This window comes from Meles meles, chromosome 8 (assembly GCF_922984935.1).
Source record: "Meles meles chromosome 8, mMelMel3.1 paternal haplotype, whole genome shotgun sequence".
Lineage (NCBI taxonomy): Eukaryota > Metazoa > Chordata > Mammalia > Carnivora > Mustelidae > Meles > Meles meles.
This window is the reverse complement of record NC_060073.1, coordinates 54,769,463-54,796,248: the sequence shown is the minus strand read 5'-3', so window position 1 is coordinate 54,796,248 and position 26,786 is coordinate 54,769,463.

Below are 26,786 nucleotides of genomic sequence, written 5' to 3'. Positions count from 1 at the left end.
GACTCCACTGCTCTGTATTTACCTCATCCCAGCAGGTAAAAGGAGGGAATTGTCCAGGGGACTATATCTCTTCAAGAGCGTCTGCAAAGTTTGTGAAGAATTGGCTTTTCCTCTTCAACACCATCTTTTCTTTTTCTTTTTTTTTTTTTTTGTATGTGAAGGGGCACTTATCTTTAATTCTCCTTTCAAGAACTCAGTACAGAAATTCTGCTCTAGGGTGCCTGCAGGGATCAAATTCTGTACAGCAGAAATAAAATTGGGATTTTTACTCTAAAATCTGTAGGGTAATAACCTTCCACACTGACCTCATTTTCTAACAATGGGACCCTGGCAGATACTTCTGTGTCCTTTGCTGACTCTGTTCCAATCACACTGTACATTGCCCATTGCTACAGGTAGAAGGCTACGTGGAAACCTGGTATTTTGATTTTGAAAATTTCTGACTCTAGAAATTGAGATGAATATTACAGCTTTAAAAAAAGATTTTTATTTATTTATTTGAGAGAGAGAGAGAGAGATAGCAGGAGAGAGCCCATAAGTGGGGAGGAGAGGGAGAAGCAGGCTCGCCAGTGGGTAGCGAGATTTACTCAAGACTGGATTCCAGGACCGTGGGATCATGACTCCAGCTGAAGGCATATGGTTAACTGACTGAGCCACCCATGTGCCCCAAGACAGGTTTTGAGGACTTTTATTATTGTAAGACTCAATACATTGCTCTATCATCTCTATCACAGTGTATATACTTTACCATGATCTCATGTGGAAGGTAAAGTGTTTGGCCAGTTTATAATCTTTGTTTCTTCTGGAGCTTAAGGTAGGAAGAAAAAGCCCATTATTTCTGCAGCTTTACCAACACCCAAACTCAGGTGAACATGCCTTATATTTCCTGTTGGTCATCTTTGGGCTTCCCTGCTACTAGATATTGTAGTTTTCTTAATTCCTAACCCATGTTTTGTTGTTCCTGGTTGTATAAGTGCTTGTTCTTGGGAATATAAGTAAAAATATGTATGAATGTGTGTGATAATATGTGTATGGAATATACAATTATTGATTAGTTAAATAGATATTTATTGAAAAATGTATCTGTGTCAAGATATGGAGATAAAATCACTGATGATCTTTGTCTTTTAAGAATTCACCAAATATTAAAAACTGTGTAGAAAGTAAATATATATTATATGATAGAAAATATGTATTAATAGTGGTAGGTATGAAACCTAGAGAAGCAAAGAGATGGAAAGTAACAACTCAGCTTAATGGACTTCTTGAAAGCTGGGTGAAGAAGTGACATTAGAGGAGAGTCCTAAAGGGTGACTAAGAGTTTACCTAGTTGATAAAGCAGAAGTGAACTTCCAAAGAGAAAATGGCACAGGCAGAGATACAGATTCATGTACCTTTGGGTATGGCAGGAACTTGGGTTAGGAGTTAGAAAATGGGGAAAGATGGTTTTGCAGACATTTGCAACGAGGCAGAGATGCTGTGGGATTTGGTTATGCATTCGGACTTCAGGCTATAAATAATGGAGAGTCATTGAAGTGGTTTAATGGGGAGTTGAAAATGATACTATTATCACTTTCTAAAGATTATTCTATTCTATGTTTTGAAAGATCAATACAGAAGACAGAGATCATAGAGGTATAAAAAATAGAAACTATAGGGTAAGAAAGTAGTTGGTCATAACTGGAAATAGGGGGGAAGAGAGAGATTTGAGGTCTGAGATACAATCTAATGACTAAACTGTCCAGTAGTAGAAAGGAAAAGAAGGAAGAGAAAATGGCTTCCCTTTCCAACCTTCGTTGTCTTAGTACCTGTGTTGGTATAAGAAAAAAAGGGAGTATTTATGTAGAAAATAAATTATGGAAAAAACAGAGGAGTACAATAGTTTCAGTTTTGTTTGTGCTAAATCAAAATTTAAATGAGAAAATGTGTGTAGAGTGGGCCCTATGTGTGCAATAAGTAATACATGCTTGTTATTACTATAGATAATTAAAATGTATCATGTACCAAATAATAACTATGCTTATATAGCTTATTACATTTAATTCTTTAAGCAAATGGAGAAATTAAATACTAATATCTTCATTTTACAGATATGTAAACTGAGACTTATATAACATAAATTTCTTACCCAAGATGATCTATGAATTAACTTATAGAGCTCAGATGCAAACTAAGCTCTGTCTTCAAAACTTTTGCTGTCATTATCATCATCATCATTGTAATTTCCTTTTTTTCCATTTTTTATCATCATCTGTTATGTACATAAGGGAATTTTCAGTGAGGTACACTAACATGTTTGATATGTGAATCAGAATTTTGAAAAAAAAAGGCCTTAAAGGCTTACAGAAATTTAGAAGTGATCAACAATTAAATGATAGCTGAAGTCAGAGGAGGAGATGAGTTCATTCAGAGAGAAAGTGTAGACTAAGAAAGTGAAGAAAAGAGGAAAATGTCAATTAAATGATGATAGAAGGAAAAAGATGATAAAGGAAGAGATGTCATTACAGGAAAAAATGAGTAAGAGAAGGCAAGGGAGAATACATCTTTAAGAGTATCTACAGCTTTGGGGCACCTGGGTGGCTCAGTGGGTTAAAGCCTCTGCCTTCGGCTCGGGTCATGATCCCAGGGTCCTGGGATCGAGCCCCACATCAGGCTCTCTGCTCCGCAGGGAGCCTGCTTCCTCCTCTCTCTCTGCCTGCCTCTCTGCCTAGTTGTGATTTCTCTCTGTCAAATAAATAAAATATTAAAAAAAGAGTATCTACAGCTTTAATTATGACTGAGAGATCAAGTCAGATAACCAAAAGCAAAATTAGCATGCTTGGCCATTGAAAGTTCCCTTTAAATAGTGCAGTATAGATTCATTGAAGAGATGAAAAGCATAATATGTGTGGAAGCTTAGAGTGAAGGATAAGATGATAAATATTCTTTTATTAGAAGGAAAAGGAATACCATAAGAGATAGGGAAGATAAAAGGAAAAAAGAGGTTATAATTGTTAGAGAAATAACCAGAAAAGAGGTATGGGGAGTTGTGCACAGGGAATATCCTTATTATAGTTAAGACAACTTTTTTCCTTTCTTTTTCTTTTTTCTTTTCTTTTTTTTAAAGACAAATATTCCCTGTGAGGAAAGGATGGATTGCTACAGGTTTGTAGGCATGTGTGTTTGGAGAGGTGAGTGGCTGAACTCTGTGGTATAATCAGGAAGGGAAAATAATGAGAGTGATGAGATGGAACTGGGTTGGGTTCAGGTAGGGACTAGAAAAGAATAACCTTCCCAGCTATGGAAGTGGTACTGGAAAGACACAAGGAAAATGTAAAGAAAGGAGGCTGTTTGTGGAAACATCAGCTGTCATAAGAAACTTTTGCATTTGTTGTGATTATCCTCTAGTTTAACCTAGTGGCTGGAATATATATGAGACGAAATCAAATATTAAATGTCTTTGGGTTCAGGAAATTAGGTTTAAAATAACCAAATGGAGAAGAGATTTGAGAAGGAGTGTCAAACTGCCAAAAACCCCAACTAACTTACCAACTAATAAGAATGGAGTCAGGAAGGGCGCCTGGGTGGCTCAGTGGATTAAGCCGCTGCCTTCGGCTCAGGTCATGATCTCAGGGTCCTGGGATCGAGTCCTGCATTGGGCTCTCCGCTTGGCGGGGAGCCTGCTTCCGTCTCTCTCTCTCTGCCTGCCTCTCTGTCTACTTGTGATCTCTCTCTGTCAAATAAATAAATAAAATCTTAACATAAAAAATAATGGAGTCAGGAAAAGCATCATATTTGATGAGTAGCAAATTATGGAAATTTTGGAAAGGCAGTTTCAGTAGTCATGGTAAAAAATGAAAAATGGTAAAGTGGTAAAAAGGGAAAAATAGATGAAAATTTTCTATCATGAATATATTTGGCAATGAAAGAAGACCGGGTGATTGTAAAGTTTGACAACAAAATGAAAAAAATAGTGACTAGAAAAGGTAGCAGACCAAAGGAAGGCTGTGTTTGTGTGTGTATGTGCACATGCACACATGTATGCATTTTAGTATAGAGGATATTATAACATATTTGAAGGTATAATAAATGGAGGGAAAAAGAAAAATTAACAAGAGAATGTCAAATTGTATTGATATCTCTGAATGACAAAGAAACTTCTTGCTTTTGCTACTAGTTCTTTAAAAGAAGCATATGGTCAATTAATGTTCAATATATTTGGCAATGAAAGAAGACAGAGTGATTGGGAAGTTTGACAAAAAAATGAAAAAAAAATAGTGGCTAGAAAGGGTAAGAGAACCAAAGAAAGACTCTGAATTTTGTCTTTCTGATTATACCACAGAGAAATTCTACTCAGTTTCCATTGGAGTGTTATAGCTTTCTGAAGAGGTTTACATCAGGAATATGAAGGACAGTTTTCTTTATTTTGTGGGATTTTTCCCCCTGATTCAGGTAATTAAAAAAATTTTTTTAAGATTTTATTTATTTATTTGACAGAGATCACAAGCAGGCAGAGAGGCAGGCAGAGAGAAAGGAGAAAGCAGGATCCCTGCTGAGCAGAGAGCCCCATGTGGGCTGGATCCCAGGACCCTGAGATCATGACCTGAGCCTAAGGCAGAGGCTATAACCCACTGAGCCACCCAGGTGCCCCAAATTCAGGTAATTTAAAGCTTAGACGTTCTCTGTGTTTTAGTCATAATAAGCTCATGGTTTTTGTATAGTTTAATTCTTTTTATCATTTCTATTTATTGTTTTTTTTTTCCCAAAATTTATTTTTTTTTCAGCGTAGCAGTATTCATTGTTTTTGCACAACACCCAGTGCTCCATGCAATACGTGCCCTCCCTATTACCCACCACCTGGTTCCCCCAACCTCCCACACCCGCCCCTTCAAAACCCTCAGGTTGTTTTTCAGAGTCCATAGTCTCTTATGTTTCGACTCCCCTTCCAATTTCCCTCAACTTCCTTCTCCTCTCCATCTCCCAATGTCCTCCATTCCTTTGTTATGCTCCACAAATAAGTGAAACCATATGATACTTGACTCTCTGCTTGACTTATTTCACTCAGCATAATCACTTCCAGTCCTGTCCATGTTGCTACAGAAGTTGGGTATTCATCCTTTCTTTCTTTTTTTTATTGCTATGGAAAGATACATTATGATATTTAAATTTACACAACTGTCATTTAGCTTCACATTGTCACATTGACTAAATATGTAGCTTGATTTTTTTTATCAGTTTTGAAAAATTCTCAACTATCACCTCCTTAAATGTTTCTTTCAACCTATTTTATCTTTTCTTTTCCTCAGACCTTAAATTGTACTTGTTGGACTTTATGTCACATGTTCCACATGTCTCATTTTTATTTATTATTTTTTGATTTCCCACCCTTCAATTTGGACATTTTCTTATCTAACTTCCTGTTCACTGGTCCTGTCTTTGTCTGTGTCTAGTATGCTGTTAAACCATCTTTTATGTTCTCATTTTAATAATTTTATTTTTTAGACTATGGACTCTGAAAAACAACCTGAGGGTTTTGAAAAGGCAGGGGGTGGGAGTTTGGGGAACCAGGTGGTGGGTAATAGGGAGGGCACGTATTGCACGGAGCACTGGGTGTGGTGCAAAAACAATGAATACTGTTATGCTGAAAATAAATAAAAAAATAATAATTTTATTTTTTAGAACTAAACATTATTTTTCCAATGTTTTTAATATTCTGATTAAATTCTCTACCTTATTATTTAATATAAATATTTTGAACCAACAGTATTTGAAACATTACATCTGATAATGCAAATATTTGGATTTCCCATGTTTGTTCATGTTATTGGGCACTATCCCCCTCTCTCTCCCTGTCCCTCATGCTCTACCTCCCTGCCTCACCATCTCCCTTTATCTTCATCTTTCCTTCTAAGACGTAGTTCTGGTTTTTGTGTTTTATTTGGCTTAATCTAAGATATTGTGCATGGAATATTATAAACTGATTCAAGATCCCAAATATGTTGCCTTCTTCAAGTGACAATTTATTTTGCTTTTGTTAGGGATCTAGGAAAAGAGAAGATTGTTTTATGCAAATCAGAGATTGTGTTGATTAAATGAGATGGTTTATTTACTTCCATTTCACTCCCCATTCTAAAGGTATAGCTCTTCAAGTAATGCTTGGGAGTATTTATTAGTATCGCATTTGGTAAGCCTTAAGCTCTAATTTTTATCTCCCTCACCCTCGCTATTTTACAACTACTAAAAAATTTTCCTCACTCTTTAGGCTCTCAGACCCCACTTGATCTTGAGTTTATTAGATTCTCAGCTGCTTCTTTTGAATCCACAGATGCCTTATGGGAAAAAATAATGCTGACTGTCAGCCCCACCATACTGTGCTTCTTCTTTCCAAGATCTTTGGCTCATGGGTTTATAATTGTTTTCAGTGGAAAGGTTGGTCTAAAATAGGTATACAACAATTATTAGAATTGGAAATCTGTGTTTGTGTTTTTATTTTACTCAACTGATGTTGTCATATCCCTCTTATCCCTTAATGTTCAAAAATACCTATATTCCTTAATAAAACTCTATGTAGGTATCATATATCCCTCATTAATATACTTCCATTTATCATTTGTTGTTATTTTATTTGCAAATTTTCCATCTGTATTTGAAGGTGAAATTTCTTTCACTGTGTGTGTTCTCTTTATAAGATTTTTGTATTAGAATTTGGCATGTATTATAAAATAAAATAGGAAATATAGAGTTGAATTAGGTATTTATAGTTATGTTTTTAATATCTTGTTTCCTTTGCTCAAAATCCGCTGATGTTTTTTGGATCCGTATTTCTGTAGGGAATATGATTCTATGCTACCTTACACTTTATTTCAGTACATTTTTGCCTGTTGCAAAGAAACCATATTTATTCTTAGATGTGGGCAAGAAAGCACATAGCTCTCATAACTTTTAGGATGAGGGTGACAATGATGAGGACTATGTGGAAAGCTGTAAAGAAACATGTTGAGTGTCTGGATAGAACCTCACCTGAGGCCATCACTGCCTGGATTTTAGGTAATTTAAATCTATAAGTTCTCATTGTTTAATAACATTTTTATTTATTTATTTTATTGACATACAATGTATTATTTGCCCCAGAGGTACAGTTCTGCGAATCATCAGACTTAAACATAACACAGCACTCACCATAGCACATACCCTCTCCAATTTCCATAACCCAGCCACCTATCCTTACCCCCCACCCCCCAGTAAACCTCAATTTGTTTCATGAGATTCAGAGTCTCTTATGGTTTGTCTCCCTCTTGATCCATCTCGTTTCATTTCTTCCTTCATTGTCCCCCACAACTCCCTACCCTGCCTCTCAAATTCCTCATATCAGAGAGATCATATGATAATTGTCTTTCTCTGGTTGACTTATTTCGCTCAGCATACTACCCTCTAGTTCTATCCATGTCATTGAAAATGGCAAGATTTTGTTTCTTTTGATGGCTGCATAATATTCCATTGACAGATATACACCACATCTCCTTCTTTTTTTTTTTTTGGCAAACAAAGTAATTTTTTTTAAATTTTTTTAGCATAACAGTATTCATTGTTTGTTGCACAACACCCAGTGCTCCATGCAAAACGTACCCTCCCTATTACCCACCACCTGTTCCCCCAACCTCCCACCCCTGACCCTTCAAAACCCTAAGGTTGTTTTTCAGAGTCCATAGTCTCTTATGGTTCGCCTCCCCTTCCAATTTTTTTTTTAATAAACATATAATGTATTTTTATCCCCAGAGGTACAGGTCTGTGAATCACCAGGTTTACACACTTCACAGCACTCACGATAGCACATACCCTCCCCAATGTCCATAACCCCCTCCCCCTCTCCCAACCCCACCTCCCCCCCCGCAACCCCCAGTTTGTTTTGTGAGATTAAGAGTCATTTATGGTTTATCTCCCTCCCAATCCCATCTTGTTTCATTTATTCTTCTCTTATCGCACTAACCCCCCATGTTGCTTCTCCATGTCCTCATATCAGGGAGATCATATGATAGTTGTCTTTCTCCGATTGACTTATTTCACTAAGCATGATGCCCTCTAGTTCCATCCACGTCGTCGCAAATGGCAAGATTTCATTTCTTTTGATGGCTGCATAGTATTCCATTGTGTATCTATACCACATCTTCTTTATCCATTCATCTGTTGATGGACATCTAGGTTCTTTCCATAGTTTGGCTATTGTAGACATTGCTGCTATAAACATTCGGGTACACGTGCCCCTTCGGATCACTATGTTTGTATCTTTAGGGTAAATACCCAGTAGTGCAATTGCTGGGTCATAGGGTAGTTCTATTTTCAACATTTTGAGGAACCTCCATGCTGTTTTCCAGAGTGGTTGCACCAGCTTGCATTCCCACCAACAGTGTAGGAGGGTTCCCCTTTCTCCGCATCCTCGCCAGCATCTGTCATTTCCTGACTTGTTAATTTTAGCCATTCTGACTGGTGTGAGGTGGTATCTCATTGTGGTTTTGATTTGTATTTCCCTGATGCCGAGTGACGTACACCACATCTTCTTTATCCATTCATCTGTTGATGGACATCTAGGTTCTTTCCATAGTTTGGTTTATAAGCACTTTTTATAAACACTTTTTTTGTAAGCGTCTTGGGTTTCCTTTTGCTTACAAACAACACATAAAAATAATAAATTGATATAAGAAGTGGGGTGTTGAAAGTAGCAGTAAATATAGTATTAGCTGGGTCAAGTAAGTGATGTGGAGGAAACAAAGAACTTACTCTTTCTTATTGCTAAGTTAGAAAATCCCTTATTAGCATAACCAGTTTGCTTCATGTGTCTGGGGATTCTTTTCTGAGTTTGCTTTCTGAGGATACAAAATTATGGGAAATGTTAGAAAAAATCCACTATGTTGAACTGTGTTGGTAATATTTTATAATTGTCATGAAGATCTTTTTCTTCTCCCCTCCTATTTTCCCTTGCCCTCCTCCTCTCCCTCCCACCTTCTCCTTCTTCTCCTCCTCCTCCTTCTTCACCTCCTCTTTCCTCTGTCTCCTCCTCTTCTTCTTCTCTTTATCCTCTTCCTTCAACCTCTTTCTCTTCTATACTTTTCAAGATTTTGAATCTAGAAATTTTTAAAAAATGATATAATATAAAATCTTGAATAAATTACAGTTAATTCATTTAGATAATTTATTGTGGATCAATTATCTTAAAAGAGTGCTCTTTTCTGAGACAACATAATTTTCCTTGCCAAATATTCTATTTTAAACTAAACTTTTATATTAAATAATAACATATCTGCAGAGAAGTACACAAATTATATGTGTACAGTTCAATGAATTTTCATGTCATAAGTATGGCCATGTAGTCAGCACCCATCTTAAGAAAAAGAAGATTATCAACATCCCTGAAACTCACCCCTTATCTTTTCTTTATCCCTACATACCTGGAAGGGTGGTAACCTTATGAGATAGTTTATTTTCTTTAAAGCATATACAAAGGATAAGAGGGAAGAAAACATTAAAGAGAGGTCTCTTTCTGGCCTACTGCCTTGGTAGTCAGTACACATTAACTCCATACTAGTTCCCAGTACTTGACCTAGACTGAATTAATTCCTCCTTCCCTTACCTCCATTGCTAAAATGATATGTCCCAATAAGGCTGAATCTCAGAAATTTTGGCAGAAATCTTGGTCAAATATGTTCTGTCTTTCCTTTTATATTTGAGTGGGGCAGTAACCCTGGAAGATTTTTGTCATCATCTTAGGATAATAAGTGGAGACTTTCTCAAGATAAGGGTGGCACCTAGAATGATAGATTTAAAATAAAAAAAAAGAAAGAAAACTCACATTTCTTGTCATGTTAAACTGTTGGATAAATCATATTCTGAATACAGCCCTTATCAATTACAATAGCAATAGATGTCTTTTCAAATAGTTTGAGAAGGGTTTATGTTACTTGAAACTGTCAAAATGCTGTTTTTTATCCCATGTTATAATTTAAATGTTAAGAGTTATCCATTCCTTAATGTTTATATGGGATATATCTGTAAAACCATATGTGCCAGAACTTTGTAAATTATAAATATTTAAAAAACAATATAGCATTTCATATGGTTTTCAGTCTCTTTATATTCCTGCTTTTTTATTGGTAACTCAGAATTTTTAAAAATTGGTTTTTGCCTCTAGAAATTCAACATATTTTCTAAGTGAGCACATGATATTCTCTTACAATTTTTAAGCTGTTCTCTATCATGCAACATATTCTTGTTATCTCTGTTTTTTGTTTTTGTTTTGTTTTGTTTTGTTTTACTTTACCAGGCTCTTAGAATCTAATATCAATGGTTCATTAACAACTTGATTTCACTGAAACAAAGACACGTCTATGGAAGGAATGGAAAGGAGAGGGATGCCTGGGTGGCTCAGTCAGTTAAACCTCTGCCTTCCACTCAAGTCATCCCAGGGTCCTGAGATCAAGTCCTTCATGCTGAGCGGGGAGCGTGCTGCTTTCCGTGCTTGTACCCTTGCTCTCTCTCTGAACAATTAACAAATAAAATCTTTACAAAAAGAAATAGGGTCATAGGGAAGTTCTAGTTTTAATTTCTTGAGGAATCTCCACACTGTTCTCCAAAGTGGCTGCACTAACTTGCATTCCCATCAACAGTGTAAGAGGGTTCCCCTTTCTCCACATCCTATAAAACACACGTTGTTTCCTGTCTTGCTAATTTTGGCCATTCTAACTGGTGTCAGGTGGTATGTCAATGTTTTAATTTGAATTTGAGTTTTAATTTGAATCTCCCTGATGGCTAGTGATGATGAACATTTTTTCATGTGTCTGATAGCCATTTGTATGTCTTCACTGGAGAAGTGTCTGTTCATATCTTCTGCCCATTTTTTGATATGATTATCTGTTTTGTGTGTGTTAAGTTTCAGGAATTCTTTATAGATCCTGGATATCAACCTTTTGTCTGTACTGTCATTTGCAAATATCTTCTCCCATTCCATGGGTTGCGTTGTTGTTTTATTGACTGTTTCCTTTGCTGTGCAGAAGCTTTTGATCTTGATGAAGTCCCAAAAGTTCATTTTCGCTTTTTTTCCCTTTGCCTTTGGAGACATTTCTTGAAAGAAGTTGCTGTGGCTGATATCGAAGAGGTTACTGCCTATGTTCTCCTCTAGGATTCTGATGGATTCCTGTCTCATGTTGAGGTCTTTTATCCATTTCGAGTCTATCTTTGTGTATGGTGTAAGGGAATGGTCGAGTTTCATTCTCCTACATATAGCTGTCTAGTTTTCCCAGACCATTTATTGAAGAGACTGTCTTTTTCCCCACTGTATATTTTTTCCTGCTTTGTCGAAGATTATTTGACCATAGAGTTGAGGGTCAATATCTGGGCTCTCTACTCTGTTCCACTGGTCTATGTGTCTGTTTTTATGCCAGTACCATGCTGTCTTGGTGATCACAGCTTTGTAGTAAAGCTTGAAATCAGGTAACGTGATGCCGCCAATTGCACTACTGGGTATTTACCCCAAAGATACAGATGTAATGAAAAGAAGGTCCATCGGTATCCCAATGTTTATTGCAGCAATGGCCACGGTCGCCAAACTGTGGAAAGAACCAAGATGCCCTTCAACAGACGAATGGAAAAGGAAGATGTGGTCCATATGCACTATGGAATATTATGCCTTCATCAGAAAGGATGAATACCCAACTTTTTTTTATAATTTTATTTTTTTTATTTGTTTATTTACAGCATAACAGTGTTCATTGTTTTGGCATCACACCCAGTGCTCCATGCAGTACGTGCCCTCCCTATTACCCACCACCTGGTTCCTCAACCTCCCACCCCCCCGCCCCTTCAAAACCCTCTGGTTGTTTTTCAGAGTCCATAGTCTCTCATGGTTCATCTCCCCTTCCAGTTTCCCTCAACTCCCTCTCCTCTCCATCTCCCCATGTCCTCCATGTTATTTGTTATGCTCCACAAATAAGTGAGACCATATGATACTTGACTCTCTCTGCTTGACTTATTTTGCTCAGCATAATCTCTTCCAGTCCTGTCCATGTTGCTGCAAAAGTTGGGTATTCATCCTTTCTGATGGAGGCATAATACTCCATTGTGTGAATACCCAACTTTTGTAGCAACTTGGATGGGACTGGAAGAGATTATGCTGAGTGAAATAAGTCAAGCAGAGAGAACCAATTATCATATGGTTTTACTTATTTGCGGAGCACAACAAATAACATGGAGGACATGGGGAGATTGAGAGGAGAAGGGAGTTGAGGGAAATTGGAAGGGGAGATGAACCATGAGAGACTATGGACTCTGCAAAACAACCCGAGGATTTGGAAGGGGCAGGAGTTGGGAGGTTGGGGAGCCAGGTGGTGGGTAATAGGGAGGGCACATATTGCATGGAGCACTGGGTGTGGTGCAAATCAATGAATACTGTTATGCTGAAAATAAATTTTTAAAAAGGGGGAAAAAAGAAAAAAAATAGGAAGGACAGTGGGATAAGACTGTGGTAGGCTTTACATGCTCATCTAGAGAATTTGGAGTTTATTTAATTGGCTATATGAAACCAATTTACTTTGGAAGATTCATCAGTTAGTAGAGTACAAGATGTATATGATTCTAAGGTATGAAAAAAATTAGAAGGGTATTGTGAAAATTCAAGCAGAATTGAATGACATACTAGACTAGCAAGAATGACAATGGCAGTGAAAAGTTAGAGATTTGAAAGATGATTGAAAAGGTGAACTTGATGAGGGATCATCCTGAAGAAACAAGGAGGATAAAAGAAGTCAAAGCTGATTTTCTATTTTTATGTCATGATGTTTAGGGAAAATGGCAGTGGTATTTCCAGGAATGGGGTCCCTAAAGTTAAAAATTATTTGTGGAGTAAAATTAACTTCTGAATTATTTCATTTTGAGGCATAAGATAAATGTTCTGTCACAAATATTGCAGTGATGTGGATGGAGCCAGAGTGTATTGTGCTAAACAAAATCAGTCAATCACAGAAAGACAAATACCATATGATTTCACTCATATGTGGAGTTTAAGAAAAAAACAGATGAACATAGGGGAAGGGGAGAAAAAAGAGAGAGAGGAAAGTAAACCATAAGAGACTCTTAAAATTAGAGAACACAGTGAGAGTGGATGGAGGGAGGTAGGCAGGGGATGGGCTAAATAGGTGATGGGCATTATGAAGGGCGCTTGTGATGAGCTCTGTGTGTTACATGTAAGTGAGGAATCATGTATTTCTACACCTGAAGCCAATTTTACCTTATATATTAATTAACAAAAGTTTAAATAAGATCTTGAAAAAAATCCAGAAAAAAAAATGAAAATGTAGGATTCAAGCTTAGAAATAGTGGTCAGTAGTCTGATAACTTCCCACCCCCCCTTTTTTTAAAATTATCTACAGTTGGCCAACACATGGTGCATCATTTGTTTCAGATAAAATGTTCAACCATCAAATGCATATAACACCTAGTGCTCATCACATCACCTGCCATCCTTACTGCCCATCACCTATTTATCCCATTCCCCACCCACATCCCCTTCTGATGCAACCCTCAGTTTGTTTCCCAGAGTTGAGTCTCTCATGATTTTTCCCCTCTGATTTCTTCCCATTCATTTTTACCTCCCTTCCTTTAGAGTTCTCAGCACTGTTTCTTATATTCTACATATGAAAGAAACTGTATGATAATTGTCTTTCTCTGTTTGATTTATTTCACTTAGTGTAAACCCCTGTAGTTCCTTCCTTGTCAATACAAATGATCAATATTCATCCTTTCTGGTAACTGAGTAATATTCCATTGTATATAGGGACCACATCTTCTTTATCTATTCATCTGCTGAAGGACATCTTGGCTCCTTGCACAGTTTGGCTATTGTGGACAATGCTGTTATGAACGTTGGGGTGCATGTGTCCCATCATTTCACTACATCTGTATCTTTGGAGTAAATACCCAGTAGTGCAATTGCTGGGTCATGGGGGTAGTTCTAGTTTTAACTTCTTGAGGAATCTCTGTACTGTTTTCCAGAGTGGCTGTACCAGCTTGCATTCCCACCAACAGTGTAAGAGGGTTAGTCTTGGCTAATTCTTGTTTCCACATCCTTGACACTATTTTTTGTTTCCTGTCTTATTAATTTTAGCCATTCTGGCTGGTGTAAGATGGTATCTCATTGATGTTTTGATTTGTATTTCCCTGATGACATGTGATGTTGAGCATTTTTTCATGTGTCTGTTTTCTATTTGTATGTCTTCTTTGGAGAAGTATCTGTTCACAGCTTCTGCCCATTTCTTGATGGGATTGTTTGCTTTTTGGGTGTTGAGTTCCATATGTTCTTTACATATCTTGGATACTAGTCCTTTATGAGATATGGTATTTTCAAATATCTTCTCCCATTCTGTAGGTTGCCTTTTAGTTTAGTTGTCAGATAACTTTCAAGGTAGTCTAGATATAACTGACAGTTTGGCTAAGGGACTTAAATGAGATCCCTAAAGAATAATAGATCAATAAAGACGGAAGAGCAACAAACCAACTTTGAGGAATATTAAGATGTTGCAGATATTTGCATTGATTCTGCTTAACCCCCTGTCCCTTGATTCCACCTACAGAAAGATAGCATATTTATTTCTTTTCTGTGTAATACCATGAGCCTTTGACTTACATTACAAATCCTAATTCTGTCATCCATTCCATTTATGTCTTCTTCTGTGGACTTAGAATCTAGTTCCAGAATGTCTCTCTAAGAATAGAATCTGTACTCCTATTCAGTAGGACAATATCAGCTTTGGGCTCTAGAATCAGATTACCTGGGACCTAATCCTGATTCAGTAATTTACTAGCTCTGTATCCTGAAAGTATTTTATATATACTTCCTGAACTTTAGAGCTCCCATTTATAAAATGGGAATATAGTAGTCTACCTCCTTGAGACTCTTATGAAGATTAAATAAGTTAATAAATATTAAATGCCTATATAGGTACTGGGAACATGTTAAGTGCCATGAAGGGTCAGTATTTTAGTCTGTGTTGTTATTACTATTATGACTAGAATGTTAGTAGTAGTAGTAGTAATAGTAGTAGTAGCATGCACTGTTACACTGTGTACAAGATCCTATACATAATACTTAGATTCCTTTACCTCTTACTAAATATTCTACATTATAAATATAATCTAATAATTGGACTCTTAATGATAAATTTATGACAACCATATAGTCAGCAGTAGCACCAGAATCAAATTGACTTTGCACCATGTTCACCCCTCCTAGAAGATCTGCCATATACCCCTTAAATCTGATCAGTTGTTCTACTTGGATCTTGAATCCTCTCTTTTATTACAAATATCCTCCCTAAACTTAAAAAGTCTGACTGGATTCTTACTACAAGGCTTAGTTCTTTTTTTTTTTTTATTTGTTTATTTACAGCATAGCAGTGTTCATTGTTTTGGCATCACACCCAGTGCTACATGCAGTACATGCACAAGGCTTAGTTCTTTTCAGTTTATTTTCTAATTGACAACAATGTGAAAATCTTAACTTTAGCTGACTTTAGGAGCCAAGCCATTTATGAACATGTTTGAGACTGAGGATTTCCTTTGTCTCTTGAGGATTACTTGGATTTCTCTGTGCCAGGTCCATCTATATGATTGTAATTTTCAGTACTCGATTCTGAAGTTAGAATTCTGACTGAAATAAGATTGAAGATTTAAAACCTCATATGCTAGGACAAAGCTCTATGGCTTTAGATTCCAATTCTGACAATTGGTCTCAGTGACTAGTAGGTTATTTAGCATTTCTACCCTTTAATTTCTCCAGCTGTAAAATAGAGATTGGAAATGCTTCCTCATAGGGTTATTGTGAAGATTAAATAGTTAAAACATATGAAGTACTTAGAACTGTGCCAGACACATAGTTACCACTCAGTTAGTGCTAGTTATTATCATCAGACACAGGTGGAACTCCCTGGTTGAAGAAGGAAGCCTTTCCATATTGTCTCAATTTAGTCTCTATCTCAGAAGAATTTTCTCTTTTAGTATAGGTCCCTGAAAGCAGAGCCCAAGAAAAGAACTTTGGTGCAGATAGCTTATTTGACAAGTGATTCCAGGAAGTGGTGTAAGGAAGCAGTAAGAGTTAAGGCAAGATGCAACTAAACTCCAATGAAGTTTGGATTATTAAAATTGTTACTCTAGGCCATACATTCTCTATGAGGGCCATGTAGATGCCAAAGTTCTTAGAAGAAGAAAGATATCTTAAATATTGCAATGGTTTGTTGGCCCTCTAGAGGGCTGCAGTATATAAACAGATGTACAGTATATCTGTGCTGTTAAACTTTCATGGGAATTGATGATTAAGAAAAAATTCTGGAAAAATTCCTTAGGGGATATAATAATAATAGTAATAGTAATAATAAAAACATGGCATAGTCAATGGGGGACTTAACTTCCATAAGAAGCATACAGAGTGCCTTCCAGAAATATCTGATGCCTTTATTCATCAATTTCCATTGTCCTCTGGTTAAAGACTGTCTCTGGGGCATTAACTTGACCATACTTCCAACATCTTAGGCAGAATGTCAATAGACCAGGCAGGAGGTGCTTAAAGTAGAATGTCAGCAGAGCCAAGGAAGTCAAAATTGTCCAGTACCGCTGAAGTGGAGGTCAGAGGTGAGCTGAAACTGGATGTTATGGAACTATAAAATTAACTAATATCTAGTTCAGAAGTTCAAGCTCCCCCTTAGTACCATTTTGTTGTTGTTGTTGTTGTTGTGGATATAGAACAGGACCCTAGACACTCAAGTATCATTAAGTTGCATTTTTAAAGTCACAATTTTTCATGATTCTTTGTCATGTGAAATATTTCTTCCAGGCCCAGGGTTATGATCCATGGATATAAATATTTCTTTTCTTCCTTTACCCTGTTTGGAATGCTACTTCAGAAGCCTCTTTACAAAATGTTATGGAAAAAAAATAAGAACTAACAGCTACAATTAACCTATTGATTCTTTAAACCATATTTGAACTTCCTACTCCATTATAAACAAATTTGTCATTACTTCTGTGTTTTGGTTTTGAATTATAAAAAGTAAGTGTTTTTTTATTGACTAAAGAAGTTCATCTTATTCTCAGATTGCTAATCCAGAATATTTATTTGTATATATTTTTATATTAAAATATTTATTGAGATAAAAAATTAAATTGAATCAAAGACAATTCCTCTGATAAAATTTCATAGTAATTTAGCGATATGTTGACCTCAGGATTATTTGAGAAGCCATATTGAATGCAATATTCAGCCTACCAAATGGATCAAGGAAAGAAAAATGTGCATAAAAACTATGCACCCTAATGCTAACTGGCATACATATTAGGAAGCATCTGAGGGCCAATAGTCCAACCAGGTATACTTGTTCTCAAGTATACTTGTTTATAAAGCTTGTGAAAATTAAGCATTCAGAATGCATGTGTTTTCTTTCTAATGACAGGTAAACAGAAATAAACATCAATGGGAGAATGAAACCAAACTTCTGTGGCTGAATTTATCTTGCTGGGAGTTTCACAGCATCCAAAGATCCAGATCTTGCTGTTCTGTGTTTTCCCGACCATTTACCTTCTGTCTATGTTTGGAAACCTGCTCATAATAATCCTCATTCAGACTGACTCTCAACTTCACACTCCCATGTCCTTCTTCCTCAAAAACTTGTCCTTTTTTCTCCCAGCACATTTATTGAAGAGACTGTCTTTTTTCCACTGTATATTTTTTCCTGCTTCATCGAAGATTATCCGACCATAGAGTTGAGGAGGATCCATATCTGGGCACTCTAGTCTGTTTCACTGGTTTATGTGTCTGCTTTTAAAGCCAGTACCATGCTGTCTTAGTGATCACAGCTTTGTAGTAAAGCTTGAAATCAGGTAACATGATGCCCCCAGTTTTGTTTTTCTTTTTCAATATTTCCTTAGCAATTCAGGGTCCCTTCTGATTCCATACAAATTTTAGGATTATTTGCTCTAGCTCTTCAAAAAATTCCAGTGGAATTTTGATCAGAATCGCATTAAAAGTATAGATTGCTCTAGGCAGTATAGACATTTTAACAATATTTATTCTTCCAATCAAAGAGCATGTAATGGTCTCCCTTCTTTTTGTGTCTTCTTCAATTTCTTTCATGAGTGTTCTGTAGTTCCTCGAATACAGATCCTTTACCTCTTTGGTTAGGTTGATTCCCAGGTATCTTATTGTTCTTGGTGCTATAGTAAGTGGAATCAATTCTCTAATTTCCCTTTCTGTATTTTCATTGTTAGTGTATAAGAAGACAACCGATTTCTGTACATTGACCTTGTATCCTGCCATGTTACTGAATTGTTCTATGAGTTCAAGTAGTTTGGGGGTGTAGTCACTCGGGTTTTCCATATAAAGTATCATGTCATCTGCAAAGAGAGAGAGTTTGACTTCTTCATTGCCAATTTGGATAGCTTTTATTTCTCTTTATTGTCTGATTGCAGTTGCTAGGACTTCTAATACTATATTGAACAAGAGTGGTGAGAGTGGGCATCCTTGTCGTGTTCCTGAGCTCAACAGCAAGGCTGTCAGCTTTTTCCCATTGAGGATGATATTTGCTGTAGGTCTTTCATAGATAGATTTTATGAAGTTCATGAATTTTCCCTCTATCCCTATACTTTGAAGTGTTTTATTCAGGAACGGATGCTGGATTTTGTCAAATGCTTTTTCTGCATCAATTGAGAAGACCATGTGGTTCTTCTCTCTTCTCTTATTGATTTGTTCTATCACATTGATGGATTTGCGAATGTTGAGCAATCTGTGTAACCCATGGATGAATCCCACCTGGTCACAGTGGATAATCTTTTTAATGTGCTGTAGGATCCTATTTGCAAGGATCTTGTTGAAAATCTTAGCATCCATATTCATCAGTGATATTGGTCTGAAATTCTCCTTTTTGGTGGGGTCTTTGCCTGGTTTGGGGAACAGAGTAATGCTGGCTTCATAAAAAGAGTCTGGAAGTTTTCCTTCTGCTTCAATTTTTTGAAACAGCTTCAGGAGAATGAATAGGTGTTATTTCTTCTTTGAAAGTTTGGACGAATTCCCCAGGGACTCCTTCAGGTCCTGGGCTCTTGTTGGACAGCTATACACACAAGAATGAAACTTGACCATTCTCTTACATTGTACACAAAGATAAACTCGAAATGGATAAAAGACCTCAATGTGAGACAGGAATCTATCAGAATCCTAGAGGAGAACATAGGCAGTAACCTCTTTGATATCAGCCACAGCAACTTCTTTCAAGATATGTCTCCAAAGGCAAGGGAAACAAAAGCAAAAATGAACTTTTGGGATTTCATCAAGATCAAAAGCTTCTGCACAGCCAATTTCATGTGTCACCTAATTGCTTTCCATACCCTCCTCATTTTTTTAAAATTTTTTTCATTATTAACACATAATGTATTATTTGTTTCAAGGGCACAGGTTTGTGTTTATCAGACTTACACAACACACAGTGCTCATCAAGATACATACCCACCCCCAATGTCCATCACCCAGCCACCCCATCCCCTACCCCACTCTCCCCCAGCAACCCTCAGTTTATTTCCTGAGATTAAGAATCTCTTATGGTTTGTTTCCCTCTCTGGTTTCATCTTGTTTCATTTTTTCCTCTCCTCCCCTATGATCCTCTGCCTTGTTTCTTAAATTCCACATACGAGTGAGATAATATGGTAATTATCTCTTTCTGTTTAACTTATTTCGCTTAGCATAATACCCTCTAGTTCCATCCATGTTGCTGCAAAGGGAAAGATTTCATTTTTTCATGACTGCATAACATTCCATTAAACACACATACACACACACACACACTTACACGCACACACACACATACCACATTTTCTTTATCCATTCATCTGTCAATGGACACCTGAGCTCTTTCCATTGTTTGGCTACTGTGGATATTCTGCCATAAATTAAATTGGGGTGCAGGTGCCCCTTCAAATCATTATTACACATACCCTGCTCATCTTTGTAGCTGTCTGCAATCCCTCATACCAATAAATGTGAGAGTGCTTTCACATTTATCATTCTTTGTTTTGGAGGGAGTAGAGAGGACAGATGAATTAAATGTTTCCTTTTCTGAATGTGGAAGGAATAATGTGAGAAGTGTTAAAAAATATTAAAATCACATATGATTCCCTCTTCAGGAATAAGTCCTACCAAAATTTCAATTTTATTTGTTCGGAATTCTCCCTCCCTCTCACCCACCCTCCTTCCCTTTTTCTTTCTTTCTTTCTTTCTTTCTTTCTTTCTTTCTTTCTTTCTTTCTTTCTTTCTTTCTTTCACCTTCCTTCCTTCCTTCCCATTCCTTTACTTTCCTTTCCCTCCCGCCCTCTCTCTCTTTCTATCTTCTTTCTCAAGAGAGCATGCAGTAGTGGTGAGGTAATAAAAATTAAAATTGCTGGGCACCTGGGTGGTTCAGTTGGTTGAGGAACTACCTTCGACTCAGGTCATGATCCCGAACTTCCGGGATCGAGTCCCACATCGGGCTCCCAGCTCTTGGGGATTCCGCTTCTCCCTCCGACCTTCTCCTCTCTCATGCTCTCTCTCACTCATTCTCCCTCAAATAAATAAATAAAATCTTAAAAAAATTAAAATTGCTTTACATACACAAAGAACTTGACTATGTCTCAGTGTTTTGAATAGGGTTTCTTTTTCCTTATACATTTCACCAAACCCCAGTGAGAAGAATCTGAACACAATTGCTGCTAATCCGCTTCCTAGTGGACATGGAGCTTTAGAGAGCTGTCAGCCCAAGAAGGTTTGAGGACAATAGCATAATATTTTAACCAATTATAGAAAGTTTTGGGTTTGTTGATAGGGACAAGAACTCCAAAATGTTATTTTAAGATTTGGTACTGAAAGTGGCTGTTGTGAACAACCACCAGAAATATTTTGGATGGGAAAAATTAATCACTGAATTGGGATGAGACTGGAAAATGGAGGGTGGGTGGAAAGAAGGAAAAGAGAAAGAAAAGAGAAAAAAGAGAAAGTAAAAGATATAAGCCCAAACCAAAAAATATAAGTGCAGGTTTGATTTCTCTTGAGTCATCTCTAATTGGTTTGCATATGGCCACCTTCTTTCTCTGTCCTCACGGGGACTTTCCTCCCTGTGCATGTATCCCATGTATATCTTTGTGTGTCTTTAATTTCCATTTCTTATAAGGACACCACTCAGATTAGACTAGGGAAAACCATAATGACCAAATTTAATTTAATCACCTCTTTAAAGGTCCTAGCTCTTTTAACTGGTTACATATGACTCCCCCTTAATAGTTTACCCCTCTCTTGGGTCACTGAAACCTACAAGGTGGTTCTATTGGCCTGAGTTACCTTTACAAAGAGTCGTGGCTAATTCTTTTCCATAGGATTCACATATGGCTAATTGGAGACATGCTTGATCCTATTTTGTTCAATTCTGGGATGTGTAATGCTGTGTCTTCTCTTCAACTAGGAAGACTATGCAAGTCCATAATTGACCTTTAGAATTTTTTTTATTTGTGAAGAAGGTGCTTATTCTAACATTCGTCAAATTCCAGATAAGGCACATGAAGTTTTCCTGGAGTACCTTTGAAACTGTTTTCACTTAAGGTAAGGGGAAGCACCTTATTGTCTCAGGGAAGAAGGAGTAAAACACTACCTTGAAACATATCTTCAGGGTATTCCTCTCCACCATCTTTTGCCTATCTCTCTTTTATACCCTAAAAGGGTTTAAGGTTTAATACCTATAAATTCTCTTTTGATCATCTCCATGTAAGTCCTCTCTCATGTTTAGAATTTGGAGGTACATGGCAAATACTGTCTTATCTTTCGATTTCAAATAATATTTCTATTCCACTACAATAGTGGAGATGCAATATCTACCTGAAACTCTAGGAAATTCAGTCAAGTAGTACAATTTAAAAACAATATACTATGTTATGTTTATTTATTCTCCATTAGAGTCATCATTCAACGATTTTTAAAATCTCTTCATCATTTTGTACATTCTAGTAAATTTATGACTATACCTCTGAGCATGCCTTCATCTTTTTTAATATTTACTAACATATAATGTATTATTAGCCCCAGGGTACAGGTCTGTGAATTGCCAGGTTTACACACTTCACAGCACTCACCATAGCACATACCTTCCCCAATATCCATGACCCAAATAACATCTCCCTACCCCCCTACCCCCAGCAACCCTCAGTTTGTTTTGTGAGATTAATAGTCTCTTATGCTTTGTCTCACTCCCAATTCCATCTTATTTCATTTTTTCCTTCCCTATACCCTAAAACCCCCACTTTGTCTCTCAACTTCTCATATCATGAGCACTCCTTTATCTTAAATATTACTGTCTTATAATATAATACTTAGGGCAATGCCCTCCACATAGTCTTTTTTTCTTTTCTCCTTTATGTATTTATTTGTTTGTTTCTTATATTTTTATAAACATATAATGTATTTTTATACCCAGGGGTACAGGTCTGTGAATCGCCAGGTTTACACACTTCACAGCACTCACCGTAGCATATACCCTCCCCAATGTCCATAACCCCCCCCAACCCCACCTCCCCCCAGCAACCCCCAGTTTGTTTTGTGAGATTAAGAGTCACTTAGGGTTTGTCTCCCTCCCAATCCCATCTTGTTTCATTTATTCTTCTCCTATCCCCCTAACCCCCCATGTTGCATCTCCAAGTCCTCATATCAGGGAGATCATATGATAGTTGTCTTTCTCTGATTGACTGATTTCACGAAGCATGATACCCTCTAGTTCCAACCACGTTGTCGCAAATGGCAAGATTTCATTTCTTTTGATGGCTGCATAGTATTCCATTGTGTATATATACCACATCTTCTTTATTCATTCATCTGTCGATGGACATCTAGGTTCTTTCCATAGTTTGGCTGTTGTAGACATTGCTGCTATAAACATTCGGGTACACGTGCCCCTTCGGATCACTACGTTTGTATCTTTAGGGTAAATACCCAGTAGTGCAATTGCTGGGTCATAAGGTAGTTCTATTTTCAACATTTTGAGGAACCTCCATCCTGTTTTCCAGAGTGGTTGCACCAGATTGCATTCCCACCAACAGTGGAGGAGGGTTCCCCTTTCTCCGCATCCTCGCCAGCATCTGTCATTTCCTGACTTGTTAATTTTAGCCATTCTGACTGCTGTGAGGTGGTATCTCATTGTGGTTTTGATTTGTATTTCCCTGATGCCGAGTGATGTGGAGCACTTTTTCATGTGTCTGTTGGCCATTTGGATGTCTTCTTTGCAGAAATGTCTGTTCATGTCCTCTGCCCATTACTTGATTGGATTGTTTGTTCTTTGGGTGTTGAGTTTGCTAAGTTCCTTATAGATTTTGGATACCAGCCCTTCATCTGATATGTCGTTTGCAAATATCGTCTCCCATTCTGTCAGTTGTCTTTTGGTTTTGTTAACTGTTTCATTTGCTGTGAAAAAGCTTTTGACCTTGATGAAATCCCAGTAGTTCATTTTTGCCCTTGCTTCCCTTGCCTTTGCCGATGTTCTAGAAGATGTTGCTGCAGCTGAGGTTGAAGAGGTTGCTGCCTGTGTTCTCCTCAAGGATTTTGATGGATTCCTTTCTCACATTGAGGTCCTTTAACCATTTTGAGTCTATTTTCGTGTGTGGTGTAAGGAAGTGGTCCAATTTCATTTTTCTGCATCCACATAGTCTTTTGACCCTTATCATTTCAGGGTAGCTTGACTTCCAAGAGCCACTATCCACATATTTTGCATCCAAACTTTCTTTGCCTGATATGATCAGTTTTGCTCACATGCCCAGAAGGCCAGAATGGCCTAGGGAATTAATGCTTCTGCAGCAACCAGAACTTAATCAATGACTGATGAGAGCTGGTGTACAAATACCCCAGGTCCCTCACACCCTAGGTGGGATATGTCTCTGAGATACATGTTCTATCTATTTCTCAGAGTTGCCCAGGAGGATTAAGATCCAGTCACCCACAGTAACTTGCTTAATGATACAACCTTTATTTGCTCTTTTGCTTTTCTGTTTCTCCTCCCCATCCTACTAATTTTTGCTGAAATAAACTCTTTTTCATACAAGTCCTTGCTCAGGGTCAACTTCTGAGGGACTTGCTTAATGATACAACCTTTATTTGCTCTTTTGCTTTTCTGTTTCTCCTCCCCATCCTACTAATTTTTGCTGAAATAAACTCTTTTTCATACAAGTCCTTGCTCAGGGTCAACTTCTGAGGGACTCTAAACCGAGACACACTCATTGTTTCTAATTATGTTTCTCTTGCTACAAATTGTCTCAGATGCATGCTATCTGCCCAGTTCTTTGATATTAATTGAAAACTGTGCCCTCTGCGTATCTGAGTGAAGGAGGTAGAAGAGAAGGTTAAAAACTGGGGAAAGCTCTGACTTTGACTAGCTTCTGTACCACTGGGTGATATTTTTCTATTTTCTGGTCTGGAGAGTCTCTTTGTTCTGGAATTAGACATAAATACAACCCAGTCCAAATTCTTTGGGTATGTTAAATTTTAAATTTGCAGATTTGAAGTAAAACTTGTTTTACTTGTTTCATGTATATTTTATTTGTTACTTGTTTACTGACTTACTGATTTCCAGACCAAATATTTAATCTAACAACAATTACAGAAGGTAAATGTACTATGTAGTGATTGTGAAATTGGATTATGGATAATTGTTACTATTTATTGTTATTTTAAAATTTTTTAATGTTTACTATTCATGTATAGTTGAAATTCAGTTATATTAGTTTTGAGTATAAGTATAGGGATCCTACAATTTTATACATTATTCAGTACTCACCACAATAAATATAGCCACCATCCATTACCATGCAATGTTACTAAAATATTATTGACTATGTCTCCTATGCTATACTTTCCTTCTCCCTGACTTGTTTATTTTACAAAGAAAAGTTTGTACTTCTTAATTCCCTTACTTATGTTCCCATTCCCCAACTCCCCTCTCCTCTGGCAATCATCAAGTTTGTTTTTTGTATATATGGGTCTATTTTTTTGTTCGTTTATTCATCTGGTTTGCTTTTTAAATTCCACAAACAAGTGAAATCATACAGTATTTGCCTTTCTCTGTCTGATGTATTTCACTTAACACAATACCCTCTAGGCTCACCCATTTTGTTGGAAATGACAAGATATAATTCTTTTTTATGGCATATACACATGCCAAATCATTTGTATCCATTCATCTATGGATGGACACTTGGGTTGCTTCCATTATCTTAGCTCTTGTAAATAATGTTTTAGTAAACAATGGAACATATATGTCTTTCTACGTTAGTGTTTTCATTTATTTGGGTAAATACCCCTACTGGAATTACTGGATCACATGGTATTTTTATTTTTAGTTTTTTGAGAAAACTCCATATTGTTTTCCATAGTGATTGCACCCATTTACATTCCCGCCAATAGTGTATGAGGGTTCCCTTTTCTCCACATCCTCACAGACACATCCTTGTTATTTATTATTGTCTTGATACTAGCCATTCTGATTAGTGTGAGGTGATCTTTTTGCCATTTTGATTTGCATTTCCCTGATAATTTGTGATATTGACCATCTTTTCATGTGTCTGTTGATTCTATGTCTTCTTTGGAAAAAAATGTCAGGCAATGCTGGAGTTATCACACTCCTAGATTTCAAGATATACTACAAGGTCATAGTAACATCAGCAGTATGGCTTTGGCACAAAAATAGACATATAGGTCAATGAATCAAAATAGAGAACCCATAAATAAACTCACCTGATTAATCTATAACAAAAGAGGCATGAACATACAATGGGGAAAAGACAGTCTTTTCATTTAATGGTGCTGGGAAAACTGGAGAACTAGATGCAAAAAGAATGAAACCAGACCACTTTCTTACACTGAACACAGAAATACAATCAATAGATTAGGGACCTAAATATGAGACCTGAACACAAAACTCCTAAAAGAAACATATAAGTATAGAAATATAGAAATATACTTATGGATATGTCTCCTCAGGGAAGGGAAACAAAAGCAAAAAAAAAAAATCTACGGGGATTACACCAAAATAAAAAGCTTCTTTACCATGACAGGAACCATCAACAAAACAAAAGGCAGCCTATTGAATGGGAGAAGATAACTGCAAATGATATATTCAATAGAGGGGTAAATATTAAAATATATAAAGAACATATACAGCTCAATACCAAAAAGAAAAAAACACACAACCAAACAACCTCTGATTAAAAAATGGACAGAGGACCTGAAAAGATAGTTTTTCTTATATATTTTAGTTGGTATTTGAGAAGAGCTCATATTTAAGAAACATTGATTGGGTACCAATCCCATACAGTTACCCTTCTAGACTCTAGAAATTTGATTGGGAACAAAACAGGACTAGTTCCAGCCCTTCTGGACTTAGATGTTAGTGTAGTGTCATGGCCCGCATGACAAATCGACCAGGATAAGAGGGTAAGAGGATGGTGAAAAGAAATCAAAGAGACAAAGAGATGGGGGCAGGAGGAGCACAGGGGATGATTTCCACCAAATGTCGCTTTACTAGTAAAAACAAGAGAATATATAGAAGTCTTACAGTGAAATAGTGATTTATCTAAGTGTTGCTGCAGGATTAAAGGTTCACATACCAGCTTCATAATATTTTTCACTACAGACATACCAGTGCCAGATGGTGGATAGTAAACATCATCCACTAAAAACACACTTGAAAGATGATCTCGTAGCTTCTAACAGGACAGCAAGA